This window comes from Pinus tabuliformis, chromosome Q, assembly GCF_031772625.1.
Source record: "Pinus tabuliformis cultivar Carrire ecotype Pingquan chromosome Q, CPIR1, whole genome shotgun sequence".
Classification (NCBI taxonomy): Eukaryota; Viridiplantae; Streptophyta; class Pinopsida; order Pinales; family Pinaceae; genus Pinus; species Pinus tabuliformis.
Window position 1 is genome coordinate 1002598424 of NC_142296.1, and position 15186 is coordinate 1002613609.

Sequence of the window (15186 nt, forward strand, 5' to 3'; positions counted from 1 at the left end):
TGATGACTAGAAAGAAGAAGTACTAAGAGTGGTCTAGAAAGATCAAACACACTCTAATATTAAATTATTTGTGGGATGGGACTTATGAAGGAGAAACTAACACTCGTAATGGAGAGGACGATAGTGGACCTAAGAAGCCTACATCAAAGAAGGAGCTAGACATATGGAAGAACAAAAGCAAGAAAGCATATGTCCTAATGATTGCAATAGTAAGTGAATATGTGAACCATCATATTTTTTCCATTGAATATTATTATGGTGCTCTAGAGAAATTAAAGGAATTGTATTAATCACATTTAGAACTAGAACTTCTACAAGTATAAGTGAATCTATTCATCCTAAAGTTGAAGGATGATGATCTCGTGGCTTTATCCTCTAATATCAAATCCATTATGCATGACCTATATGCCATTGTGGTAAACAGATAACTTCTTCTCACAACCTTAATAAAGGCCCTCTACTCTACATATTCTTACTACCTTGAATGCATGCAAGCTACTAATCAACCAATGTTCATTAAATTTGAATCTTCACTGGAGAAATTTGTGGAACATGAGAAATACTATGAAATAAGAAGACAACATAGCACAATAGAGAGGTTGTGTGCCTTGCTCATAAAGGGAAGAATCAATCACATGATTCTTTTAGAGGAGATGTTAATAGAAGAGGACTTGGAAGAAATAATTCTAAAGGTGGGCGGTAGACACAATGAAGGTGATACATATGATCTTCACTGTGTCTTTTACAACAAAAATTGACATTGATGCAAAGATATGCATAATTCACCAGGAGAAAATCAAAGACAAACAAAATTAAAAATAAGAGAAAGGTAACAAATTAGATTCAATAAAAGGTAAAGTACCTAAATTTTTTTATTACATTATTGCTGACTACAATATTGGAGTAACTAAAGAATTATTTTAGGCTTCACTTGCTTATTAGAGAGATGCATGACTACTTGACATAAGTTCACATGCCACATGACCTTTGAAAAGGACTTATTTGAAGATTTCAATGACAATATAAATGATATATATAGTTTATTTTGTACATAAATCAAGTATCAAACCTTCAAGAATTTCCACCATCAGGTTTAAATGGCTTGGATTCCAAGACTTTATTCTATATGATGTCCTCTACCTTGTATCGTGTGCACATTTGATATAAGGGAGACTCCATTCATATCTTTGATGGAAAATTTGAAATGAGGAAGGTGTCTAACAACATAGTTTTCATGATTGGAGTGGAGAATGAAAGATTTCCAAACTTGAAAAGAACATCTACTCATGCATATAATTATGCATACCCTTCTCATAACAATAAAGGTATATTTCCATATCATTTTCTATGGAATGATATATTTGGAAATATTAACTACAAATCATCTTTTGTTGAAGAAGAGTGGTGTTTTTGGTTTGCCTACTATTCCTAGGAAATTGAAGCAATTGATGCTTGTATCATTACAAAATATAGTAAACAACCCTTCCATGATTACACTTTTAGAGCATGTAGAATAATTAGATCAATACATTCTGATTCATGTGTCTCCATGCATCAGTAAATCCAAACCACCCAAAAGCAACATCAGTAAACATGAATACCTTGTACTAAAATATTTAAACTCTAATCTTAACATTGTAGTATTAAAAGGACACGGGGGGGAGATACAGTGATCATGAATATAAAATATTACAATGAAAATTTCCTTAATCATCTCCATAATAGTGGATTCTAAAAAAATTTAAATAAAAATCCTTTAAATAAATTTGTAACTTAATTAAGACTAGCAATGAACGTGCGAACAAAAACCTCATAGAAAGATTTCCTTATATTCCCAAAATCTATGGTGCCCCTCTGATCCAAAAAGAGGGTATACCTATTAGACCCATAGTAAACACTATTGGTGGACCTACATATCATCTTGCTAAACACATGGCCAAAAAATTGAAACTTCTTGTTGGCAAAACTGATTCTTTTGTTAAAGAATCTACACATTTTATCAATGAAATTAAAAATATCAATCTTGATAAAAATGACATATTGGTTAGCTTTGATGTAACTTCAATTTACACCAATATTCCTATTGATAAATCCATGGATGTTATTAGAAAATTAACTAATCCTGACACATCTAAACTCATTGAAATATTCTTAAGGTCCACATTTTTCATCTTTATGGGTGATATTTATGAATAAACTTACGGTGTTGCTATCGGCTCTCCTCTATCTGCTATCATTGGAAACTTATTTATGGAAGACTCTGAAACCAAAGCTTTGAGCTCCTCACCCCTGAAACCTAAGTTGTGGAAAGGATTTTTGGATGACACCTTCATCATTTGGCTTCATGGACATGACACATTAGAATTTTTCAAACGACACCTCAATAGTCTATCTAACTCAATCAAATTCGCCATGGAAACCGAGTTCAAACTTGGCCTCCCTTTTCTACAGATTCTCCTCTCTCGAAACCCTAATAGATCCTTATCCCACCAAGCATACAAGAAAAAAATTCATATTGAGCAATATCTCCAGGCTACCTCCCACCATCATCCTACCCAGAAGCTTGGAGTCCTTAACACCTTGGAAACCAGAGCTATAAGAATATATGACAAAGAGAACTTGGAAGTATAAAAGGCACATCTAGTAAATATGTTCTTAAAAAATGGATACAATAAACATCAAGAAATCAAGTCTCTCTGTAATTTTAACAAACCTAAAAATAAAAATAAAAATATGGATAACATTGTTGGCAAAGTTAACTTACCATACATTCTAGGAAGTACTCATAGGATTTCCTACATCCTAAGAAAGAATAACATTATGGCCACTTTCAAACCCATCAACACCATTCGTAGTTACCTAAAATTTGTGAAAGATCCCCTTGAGTCTAAGTGCAAAAAAGGGGTTTATCTAATCCATTTTTCTTGTGGTAAACCACATATAGGGGAAACTAGCTGATCCATTAGAATTAGGATACAAGAGAACTATGCTGACATAAAGCACAATCGCTCGAGAACATCAACTCTAGCCAAACATTCCAATAATTCCAAACATCAAATTTGCATTGATAATTCCCACATCATAGCTAAAATTGACCACTATTTTCATAGAAAATTTGGGGAGGCTTTAAAAATCAACAAACATCCTAATAACCTCAATAGAGACAAAGAATGGAACATAAGTGAGAATTGGATTCCCACATTAACCTCTAAACAAAACCCCTCATGAAACTAATAATTTATCTTTAATAATAAATTTATTTAACTACAACTATTTAATAACACTATAATAATTACTTATCATTCAACCTGATCCAACCATATATAATATGAAGTTAATTTTATCACTCATTAATAACAATATATCATATTAAAATAATATGATTAATATATTTAAAATCTTAAAATATTCTAACTAAATTTGCGTTAATAACTTACATTACATCACATATTAATTCATTTATCTCACCTTTTATTATTTTAGGGTTTCCCTATTGGCTCTTTCTTTTCTACTCCATCCCTTACCTATTTATTTGAACTTCCAATGAGATAAATCTTTCACATATGTTTTCATCCCAATGATGAACCATAGTGGTGGGTTCGAAACTTTGATTATAAACTTTTATGAATGCGATGGATCGGAAAATCATATTACAACAAGAAACTGGTCGCAAAAGTCTAAAATGTGAAATATATAATATTTTATTAATAATTATACCAATATGTTTTGGGTGAACTAATTGAAATATAAATCATAAGCTTTTGAAGCTTTTAAAAAATTTCATATATGGATTCAAAACGAAGCATAATCACATATTGTTTCTCTTTATACTAGCAATGGAGGAAAATACACATCTAATCATTTTGAAAAGTATCTTCACCAACAAGGGATTCAAAACCAAATAATATTTCCATACAATCCTAAAAAGAAAGATGAAGTTGAAAGAATGAATAGGACTATTTTAAATATGATTCATTCCATGATGTTTTTCAAAATTGTAAAGTTCATGTTTAGGGCTAATACAACTCTATGTGTAGTATATGTGAAAAATAGGTCTCCATATCATGATCATGGAAACAATACTCCATATGAATTGTTGTATGGCTACATTCCTTTGTTCAGGCATCTTAGGGTCTTTGGTCCCACCTACTATGACTTGATTATGAAGGAGCAAGGAAACAAGCCCAATGAAATGAGTCAAAAGAATATCTTCTTATGCTATTCAAATACCACCAAGGAATATCATGTTTAAAATGAAATAAATAAGAAGTTTGTTTTTCCCAAAGATGTATTTATTCTTGAATCTTCCAAGAATGAAAAAATTGTTGAGCCACAACTTTATCATCTATATAAATTCATTCATGTAAATACATATCATGAATTTTCTGATGAGATTCCACTTATTGAAGGGGGGATCCCTATCTTGGATCAATGCATAAAATATCCTTTTGAAGCACCATCTCCCCCTCATGAATTTTTTGTTAGCTCATTAGATTAAGAAGATCTGTTGGGTGACATGATTGAAAGGATGGACCTTGATGGAAGTGAAACACCATCTCAATTTATGGAGTAATTTGGACAATCTCAGGAAGGTCCATCAAAGTGTCTCATCAATATGCTTTAAAGTGTTCATCCTAATGAGGTTGGAAAGATATGTTCTAGAGCCTCGACTAGAGAATATGGAGGTGACATAGATAACTCAAATTAAATTGATGTAACTGATATGGATGTTTAATATGATTGTGAATTGAACGCATCTACTAAATTTGAATAAACTTCTTTTGATGAAACTGCATCTCGTGATGAGTGAAAAGAAGACATGCAGAACAAGTTTGATGTTGTCATCAAGAATGGGACATGGAAGTTGGTGGACCCTCCATTCCAAAAAAACCAATTGGTTGCAAGTGGTTCTACAATAACAACTAAAAATTAGCTCCCTCACTCGACAAACATAAAGATAAGATCATGGTAAAAGGATTTGCACAAAAAGAAGTAAATCATTAATATCACTCTTTTCCTCCCAGATGAAAATGGGCCATCATATATACTTCGTTTACCTTGGTAGCACATAATGAATTGAAAACTCATCAAGTGGATTTGAACTTTAATTTCTTGAATGAAGACTTGAAAATGAATGTCTTCATGTCTCAACTAGAAAGCTTTGTTGTGAAGGGGCATGAATAGAATGTATGTAAACCCATCAAATTCTTACATGGTATGAAACAGGAACCACAAACCTAGTATGTAAACTTCATTGAGGTTCTCAAATTGAGTTTGAAGTACTTTCATATTAATGTTGCAACTTTGTTTGTCAAGAACGTTGGTAAAATTGCATACCTTTGTAGTGTATGTAGATGATCTATTGATAACAAGGAAAAATGAAAGATATATTGCATCTATAAAGAAAGAGTTGAAGAAAGGAATTGAGCTCATAGATTTCGAACATGTTCAATATTACTTAGGAATTGAAGTGACTCAACAAAATTACATATCCCATTCCAAAAAGAAGTATATTGGAAAATTGTTAAACATGTTTGGTGTGGTTGAATGCAACCCTATCTACTCTAATGGAAGAGAATTTGAAGTTCACATAAAAAGAAATGAATGAATTTGAGGATGCAACTAAGTATAGATGGTTTGTGGGAATTATTATCTATATTAACAAGGCCAAACCAAATATTTCATTTTTTGTTGAGCTTCCTTCTAGGTTTATGCAAAAGTCTTGTGAAGGAATCTAGTTTGTTGGAAAAATAGTATTAAAATACCTGAAGGGAACTTAATATTTTAGGATCAAGTATTCTAAAGTGGATGAATTTATTTAATTAGATATTTTGATTCTAACTTTTACAAACATAAATAAAATGGAGTGTCAACTTTAGGTTATCGCATGAGCCTTGGATGAATTGTTGTCTCCTTGAGGTCACAAAAGTCATTTCCCGCAAATTCCACAACTGTAAAGGAAGAATATGTGCAGTTGCAAAAGAAACAAAGGAGATTACTTATGTGGCTTAGGAAAATACTTGAATATTTGAAAAAGAAACAAGTGAATTACACTCCTCTTTTAGTTGAAAACACTTCTACAATCAAGTTGGTAAAGAATACCAAATTCTATGATTGAAACAAGCATATCAACATAAAGTAGCATCCAATTTGAAATCATGTAGAGGCCAAGACTATTCAATTGAGACATTACTCCACAAATGAACACTTTCTATACATATTCACAAAATCACTTGGAAGAGAAAAGTTTGAAATGATTAGATTGATACTTGGACTCATGAACACCCCCTTGGCTTAAGGTGGAGAACGCTAGACACAAAATCCTTTGTGGTTATTATTGTATATAATACAAAGGAAAATTAAATGAAGAGTCTTCATAAATGCGAAGATTCCCTCTTGGAATGTGAAGAAAATAGCCACTTCCTCTTATATATATGAATATTTGAGATAATGAAAGATCAATTAAGAATGGACTTAATTCCTATTCTTAACAGGATCCACTCGAATGACCAATTGCTTCTCTCATCAGCTTCTTAGAAGAATGTCAGAAAATAAATCTCCAAGTGGTAGGAGGGTCTCAAGGGTTAGTTGCATGGGTGTAGAGGTGGATGTTATAGATTATGTCAATAAGGTAGTTTATGCTCTCTTTGATTATGGTGATCCAGTGCTTTACTGAACATCATACTGGTAATTGTTTAATCCATTGATGATATTAATCAAGTAGTCAATTCTTTATAGTAGTTGGTTGGATTTTTGATCCTATCAATTCAATGGTTGGTTAGGCTATTCACTTAGAAATTAAAGAAATAGAAAGGATAGAAAAAAAAAACAAAAAAAAATGTACCTTACATTAATGTATTTAATGCCTTTTTTTTCCATCCAATATTGGCTCTGACACAAACCTAGATTAAACTTAATTATAATATATATATATATATATATATATATATATATATATATATATATATATATATATATATATATATATATATATATATATATATATATATATATATATATATATTTATAGATTTGAATATATATTAACTTATCTATGAATAATTTACATCAAGTAATATATATTTCAACATATAAAATATAAAATATTTTTTTATTAAATTCATATTAATATTCAATAAAATAACAAAAATATAATAAAAAACTGTATTTATATATTTGATGATAATTAAATAAATTTTCTTTTATGGACAACACTAATTCCAAAACAAATATGACTCTACAATTCAATGAATTTTTTTATTCTTAGATTTTTTTTTTGTAAGCTTGGTGGGACTACATCATCATCATATCCAATATATCACCCCGATCTAGGCGGGGAATTGAATCGGTGACTTCACATCAAGAAGCGCCTTATCAGAGCACCTCATAGACACTCTGGAATTTTCTTATTAAGTTTTAAAATATGTAAGGAATTAGTAAAACCAAAAAAAAATGGAAAGATCCAACTCAATCCACCATACTAATTCTAAAACAAATATGACTCTACAATTCAAAGAGTTTTTTAATTAAATTTTAATACAATGATTTTTTTATTAAATTTTAAAATAGTAAAATAAAAAAGAAATGGGAAGAGATTTATGTGTGCCGAAGGCAGAGTATACTGTAAGCTCAAAATCTTCTGACTTTTAATTAATTTGTAAAATTTTAGATACTATTTTCAAAGTTTATTAAAATTTTGGTAAAATTCCCCCAATCGGGGTGGAGGAGATGGGGAAGCACGATAAAATGATGAAAAGGGCGAGGTGGTAGGATGAACCACCGTGAGTCATTAATATCACTCAAGCCAGAATGATGGAGCTCAGAATTGGCAGGATCCCGAGGCCAGGATTTGTCAGGGCAATCAAGACAGGTGATGGTAAGAAGGGCAGTGATCAGAAGAGGAGGGGAGATTGTAAGAAAGGTGGCATGGATGCGAGAGGTCGGAAGGTAGATGGAAAAAGTTTAAAGGGCACTCCAAGGAAATGCAAGCGCCGAAGGAAGGAGACGCAGGGCAGAAGAAGAGGAGCGGTATTCCAACAGAGGGTGGTGGTGCAGAGGAGCAAAGGAAGAACGGTTAGTAGGGTTAAGAGAATTTGGAACAGGAGCACTAAGGTAGCTCTCTCCCCCACACAGATAGTGAGTACAGGTGGAGAAATTGCAAGACACACCACAACTGCAGAGAGTGAGATAGAGACGGAAGCAACCACGAAAATGGAAGTAAATGAGGCAGGGCAGAGTAGAATCACGCGCAGAACTTGGGAAGGCATAGCCCAAGGCCAGGTGGCAGGGGAGGAACGAGCATTCGATGTGAAAGTTCAGATAATAGAGAGGCCACACCAAACTATAGCCAGGAAAGCAGGAGAAAGGAAGACCCGGAGACCAGGGGGTGACCAACAAGGCACAAGAACAAATGTCGAGAAGCGAACCAGAGGACAGCGAGGTGAGGGAGTAACAGAGAGTATAAATTTTGAAATTGGGCAGGGAAGTGAGCCAGCAGCAAGGAAAGAGCCCATGCATCCAGGCAGGAGAGGCGGGCGTCGGGGCAGGGGAAGAAGTAGGAAATTCGAAAGGCAGCAGGCGAACTCAGAACCGCCAGCGGACTAGAGACGAGGGCGTCGAACCATGAATCATATGGTTCAAGAAGCGGAGAAAGCTTACAAAGAAGGCACGGATGCTGAGATCCGTAGGATAATCCAGGAGATGGAAGCCAAGGCTCTGCAAGAGGATTCAGAAACTGAGATGGAGGACTGGGGAAATTTGATTCCTGATCCAGGTAATACCAGAAGTCGACTGTCTCTTTATAGGCAGGCATTACATGTTTACTGGGTTGTAAAGAGAATTATGGCAAAAGCGATGGAACAAGTAGCAATGGAATTGGCTGAGGAGGCCCAGGGCATCCCGAACTTAAAGAAAGAGATGAAGAACTTCCAGATTACCCTGCTCATGCAAGATGAAAAGCTAGAAGAAATTAAACAACTCCTGAAGATGATAGTGCCAGAGACAAAAGCTGAAGAGACCCTGCCCAAAAATGTGGTAGACTAATCTGTCATGCTTCGTTTCTGATTTTTGTTTAGTTTTTGTTAAGAGGTTGTTAGATAGTCAAGTCCTCAGTTTCATTTACAGTTTGTTTACAATGTTGGACAATAGCAAGTGTAGTGCTTTTGATAGTAGAGTTCACTTGGCATGGACTGATAGACTGAAAATTTTCTTTTACTCGATGGCTATTAAGGATTTTAGGTGGCCAACAGACCTGGTTTCCCTTCGGGGCGGGTTGAGGTCACCAAAATTTTGTAACTATTATAACTTGATGCAATAGAAAATGAAAGATCCCACTTTTACCAACAAAAAAGAAAAATAAATTGGTAAAACTAAATATTAATTTTATTTTTTTAATCGAATATTAATTTTTTGAAATTCTAAAATTTGATTTTCTAATTTTTGGTTGATGGATAACTAATTTTTATGTGGTTTAAAATCAAATTTTCAGAATAAAGAAATGTTTACCAAAAAAAATTCAACCTCTAGTCGCAAAATTAATTATCGATTTTTTCTCCCAAATTTATGGTTTTTTTCATAATTAATATTTTTTTTTGAATTTGTTAGTACATTTGAGGTTTCTAATAACCCTAGAAACTAGCGCATTTAAAAAATAAAAGCAACAATACTGCATATCACACATTTATCATATTTTCTTACTGATTTTTATTATTTAATGGACTTGTTTAAAAATTTTCCTCAATAAAACTTACCTATATTATATATTTTGATAATTAAAATTTAAATCATGATTCAATAAAAAAAAAAACAAAATTTAAGTCAACAATACATTAATAATAATAATAATAATTTAATATATTTCTACCCACAATTTTAATGAAAGAGTTAAAAACGTACTTTATATATACACTTCCTCGCATTCTTCGCATATAGTCTTCGATGAAAGAGTTCTGAGGCTTGGTGAAGATTAAACACGTACTTTATATATACACTTCCTCTACGATATAAGACCATAAGGCTCGCATCTTCGGTGATCAGTTCTGAGGCTCGCTATATGACCAAGGTAGAGGCTCGCATATAAGACAGAGGCTCGCATATATTCTTCGACATTTAAACCCGGTTCTGAGGCCCGCATCTCCGGTCTGTGGGTTGCGGTGGGCACGGGCGATTTGCAATCAGGTTTGCTAATATCAGGTGCACATATTCCTTATCTTTTTCCTTTTCTAATACATATTTTCTCATATAATTTCAAGTATGAATATTTCACCACAGTTACCAAAGATTACCAAGGGTAGACCTAGCACAGTTACTCTACAAGGCCTTTATGAGTATATAGAGTCTTTAGAGAAACATAGAGAAGAAAGAGAAGCCAAGGTACAAAAAGAGTTAGAAGCCATGCTAGAAAATAAATTTGCATCTCTTGAAGACATGATCCAAAAACAAATAGAAAATAAAATAGAACTACTAGAGAATAAAAGGGAGGCAATGGAGACTAGATTGCAAGTTATAGAAAAACAAAACCAAGATATTAACCAACCATCACAACAAGGAGATGCTGATACTTTAGAGAGTATTAAAATGAATGACATGATTAAAGAACTAGAAGAAAAAGTTAGTAGCCGCCTCACCCTAAATAATGTGGTAGATAAGTTAGATATCAAACCAATTAAAGATGAAATGAAAAAATCAATAGAATTAGACCACAAATGTAACAAAAGGGCCTTGAACCTTATAATCTTCGGTTTAAAAGAGGAAGTAGATGAGTATACTTTAGCCTTAGCCCAAACAGAACTACATAATAGATTACAAATTGCAACAATGTATCTCACAGAAGCAACAAGGTTGGGGAAATTAACTGAGAATAAAGGAAGACTAATCTGCATAAAGGTGAGCTCCACTGATCATAAGTATGACATACTTAGTAAAACCTCAAGTCTAAAAGGAACGAGAATATTCATAAATGAAGATCTCATTCTAGAAGATCGAGCTGAATTAAGAAAGGAGGTTCAAAAGGTGAAAGAAGCTAGAAAGGAAGGAAAATGGGTAATAATCAGAAATAGAAAAGCCTTTATTCGAGATAGAAACCAAAAAGATAGTAATCAATAGCAATTAAACATGTTCCAGATCCTTTCTTGGAACTGTCGGGGCTTCCCATGGAACAAAGGCCCCAAGCTAAGTTGGATTTCAAATGATGTTGATATTATTTTTCTTGTTGAAACTTGGGAGCACGAAGAATCTAAGGTCCCTAACATAGATTTCTTTATGCTATGGTCTACCTAGAACAAGCGATCCTCCCGTAGAGGCATTGGGGGAATAGCTTGTTACATTAAGAAGAACATCTCCCCCATGCTAGGATTTATAAAAACGACCCTCACAACCAATATAGTTGGATAGAGATCAGTGACATTAATAATAAAAAGTCCTACATAGCAATATGTTATTTCCCCCCCATCAATTCTAACTTCTATAAGGAGAAGAATCTAGATAAAACTAACCCTTACAATGGTTTAGAAAATGATATTTCTAGCCTAAGGAATCACGGTAATATCCTTTTAATAGGTGACTTTAATGCTCAAACTTCAAACAACCAAGCTATTATTCTAAGAAATCATTCCAACCCTAATCCTCTTTGGTTAGATGAAGACCCTACTCTATCTAGTAGGTACAAAAGGAGCTTTGAAGACCTTGGGGAAAATTTGTTTGGGTCAGAGCTAGTCAAGCTCTGTAGTGCTCAGGATCTCATAATTTGCAACGGTCTAAAGAAGTGGCCCAATTCCAGCAAGATGACCTGCATCCATGGACTTGGTAGCAACGTGGTAGACTACGTTATTTCCGATATCCCATTATACAATGAAATAATAAATTTTGACATCTTAAACGACCACGAACCTGAATCTGATCATAGGCCTTTACTTATAACTCTCAATTTTGTCATGCATAGAGTTCCCACGGAAAATAATACTTACAGCCAAAAGAACTTAATATTTGATAGAAATAAAACTGATATCTTTCTAAATGAATTAGAAACTAATTTGCTTCCTTTATCTAGTATAGACAACATAGAAGACCTCTATCATAATTTTACTACAACCCTCTCATATTCTATTATCAAGTTCTCAATTGAAGTTTCAAATAATAAAAGAAATAGAAAAACCAACCCATGGTATGACAAAGATTGTAAAAGCGCGAGGAGAGCAATTAACGAAGCTGTTGATGAATCTCTTAAAATGGACAAGATAAAAATATACAAAGCCCTAACTAAAAGGAAAAAGAGGTAATACGTTTTTCAAAGACAGGACAATCTCTTACACCTCCCTAATGTAGCTCCTAGGAAATTTTGGAGGCAGACTATAACTAGGAAGACTAAAGATAATAATAAAATTGATCTTCACGATTGGAATTCCTATCTTAAAAAGCTTTATGAATCTCCAAATGTCATGGATAATTTGGAAACCTTGCTCACGACGAAATATTTTTTCTCTTTAGAAGACATTAAGTTTGGGTTCAATCACTTGGTTAATGGGAAAGTTAAGGACATTGAAGGTTACCAGGTGGAAATCTTAAAAATTGGAGCTCCTGTCCCCATCCCCCACATCCACAAGCTTTTCAATCAAGCAGTCAAGCAAGGGTTCCCTAAAACTTGGACTGAGAGCCTCATTATCCCTATTTTTAAAAGTGGGGATACAAATAACCCCTCTAATTATTGGACAATTATGATCAACCCTCTCTTAGCTAAGTTATATGGTAGTATTTTGGAAAATAAGTTAAGCATATGGCTTGAAAGTGAAGGTAAGTGGGCTAAAGGCCAAGCAAGTTTTAGAAGGCATCACTCAACAACAGACCACCTCATTACGCTTAGGATCATTGCGGAGGAATGTCGTAATGATAAATCCAATTTATTTTGTTGCTTTGTGGACTTTAGAAAGGCTTTCGATATGGTTCCTAGATACAACCTTTGGAATATATTAGAAGAGCTAAAGGTTCCTCTCGAGTTGAGAGATACTGCTATAAGGTTATACGAGAATGCAATTGCCAAGCTAAAGAGCAATGAGAGGTGGTCGAAAGATATTAAGTGTAACATCGAAGTTAAACAAGGTTTCCCCCTCTCCCCTACCCTATTTGGCATTTACATCGATAAGCTCGAAGGCTATTTAGAGGAAGCAAGATGTGATGGCATGATCTTAGCTGGGATAGTCGTCATCCTTCTTCTCTATGCTGACGATACTTTTTTTTTCGCAAGGTACCCATCTAATCTTGATAAGCAACTCAGGCTTCTTAAGGATTTCTACTCTACCATGGGTATGATTGTTAACACTGACAAAACAAAAGTTATGATTGTCAAATCCAAGAAGGACACTTACAATAATTTTATGTATGACAATAATAACTTGGAGGAAGTGTATTCTTACAAGTACCTAGGAATTGATATTCATCACAAGCTCAACTAGAACCATAGCATTCAGAAAAGGATTAATGGGGGGTGGAAACCTTATTTTGGTCTTGAAAATAATTGTAAGACAACAAACCTCGTAATGTGGGATAAAAAGAAGTTCCTCATTGAAACTTTAGTCACTCCTGTTATCTAATATGGCTGTGAGGTTTGGGGTTGCAGCATCTCTAGAGAATCATGGAGAAATATTGAGCAAATCCAAAAGAGTTTTATAACTTATAACCTAAAAATCAAAAGTAATACACCCTATCCTATTCTCCTTATAGAAGCAGGTCTTTCCCTTATTGAGAGCCTAGTTATGATTAGGTTTCTGTTGTACAAGCTCAAACTCAATAACATAGATGATCATAGACTTCCTAAGCTAGCTTTAAATTCCAGCCAAAACCACCTAAGCCTCAATTGGGGGTGGCATAAAAACACAAGGGCCTAGTTAAACTATTGGGAGATCAATGAGAATGATGCATTGCAAAACATTAATAACATTAAAGATATTGTTACTTCTAAGTTCAAAGAAAAAATGTGGTGTGAGAAAGATTTAGCGGCTAAAAGAAAATTAAGTTATTATAAGAAGGTCATCAACCCCACCCTAGAAGATCAAAAGTATCTCTCTATTTTAACTAGCTCAAAGAAGAAAATTAATATAGAAAATATTAGAACGAATTCTCATGAGCTCCATAGTTAAACAAGTCATTGGGCAGTTCCTAAAACACCATGGATGGAAAGGATCTGCCATATATGCGAGAATAGGAACATCGAGGATGAAAACCACTTCCTCTTAGAGTGCCCCGCATACAACCACATTAGATCTCAGTTTCACAATCTTTATTACAATACTGACCTTCCTAGCCTTTTACAATGTCAAAATTATAGTGAGCTCGGGAGGCTTCTCTCCTAGTTTTTTGAGCATAGGAATAAAATCTTAAATCAAAATATATAATTTGTTTCTTTAGATCCGATAGACCAGTGTTTGGTCTTAGTGGACGTTAACCATCATCATCATCATCATAATATATATATATATTTTAACTAGCTCAAAGAAGAAAATTAATATAGCAAATATTAGAACGAATTATCATGAGCTCCATAGTGAAACAGGTTGTTAGGCAGTTCCATATGCACAAACACATTTCAATAAGCTCCTAACTTTTGCAACAAATGATGATATTGGGGCTAATGTTTTATCCAAAATTATTTATGCACCTAATGTGTTTGGTTATTAGATTTATGAATTTGTTTATTTAATAATTATTATCAATTACTTTTTACATAAACATCAAATACTGAACAACAACTCTTCATATTAAACTTGTTTTTATAATATAAACTTAACTTAATCTTAAAAAAAATTAACTTATAGACCTTCAACTTACAAAAACACAATCCATCCTTATAATATCAATGCATCAAAGATTATCAACATAACATTATAATAATAATAGATAACATTGCGTTCAAAACATTTGATAGTTTTATAATACAAATGCATTAGAGAGCACCTACTATTTAGTGTCATTCCATTTGAAACATTTCATAAGTTGAAAAAAGATGAGATGTGCTCGATTATTTTTTGAATTAAAAAAACAGAGTTTTATATTATATAAAATTGTTAGAATTGAGATGTGTTTAATTATTTAGGATATAATTGATGCATATATTGGGATAGATTTATTGTAATTATGGATTTAATAAATATTAATTTTTTGAGTGTATATATTTTTTTTAAATTGTAAAATTTTAAA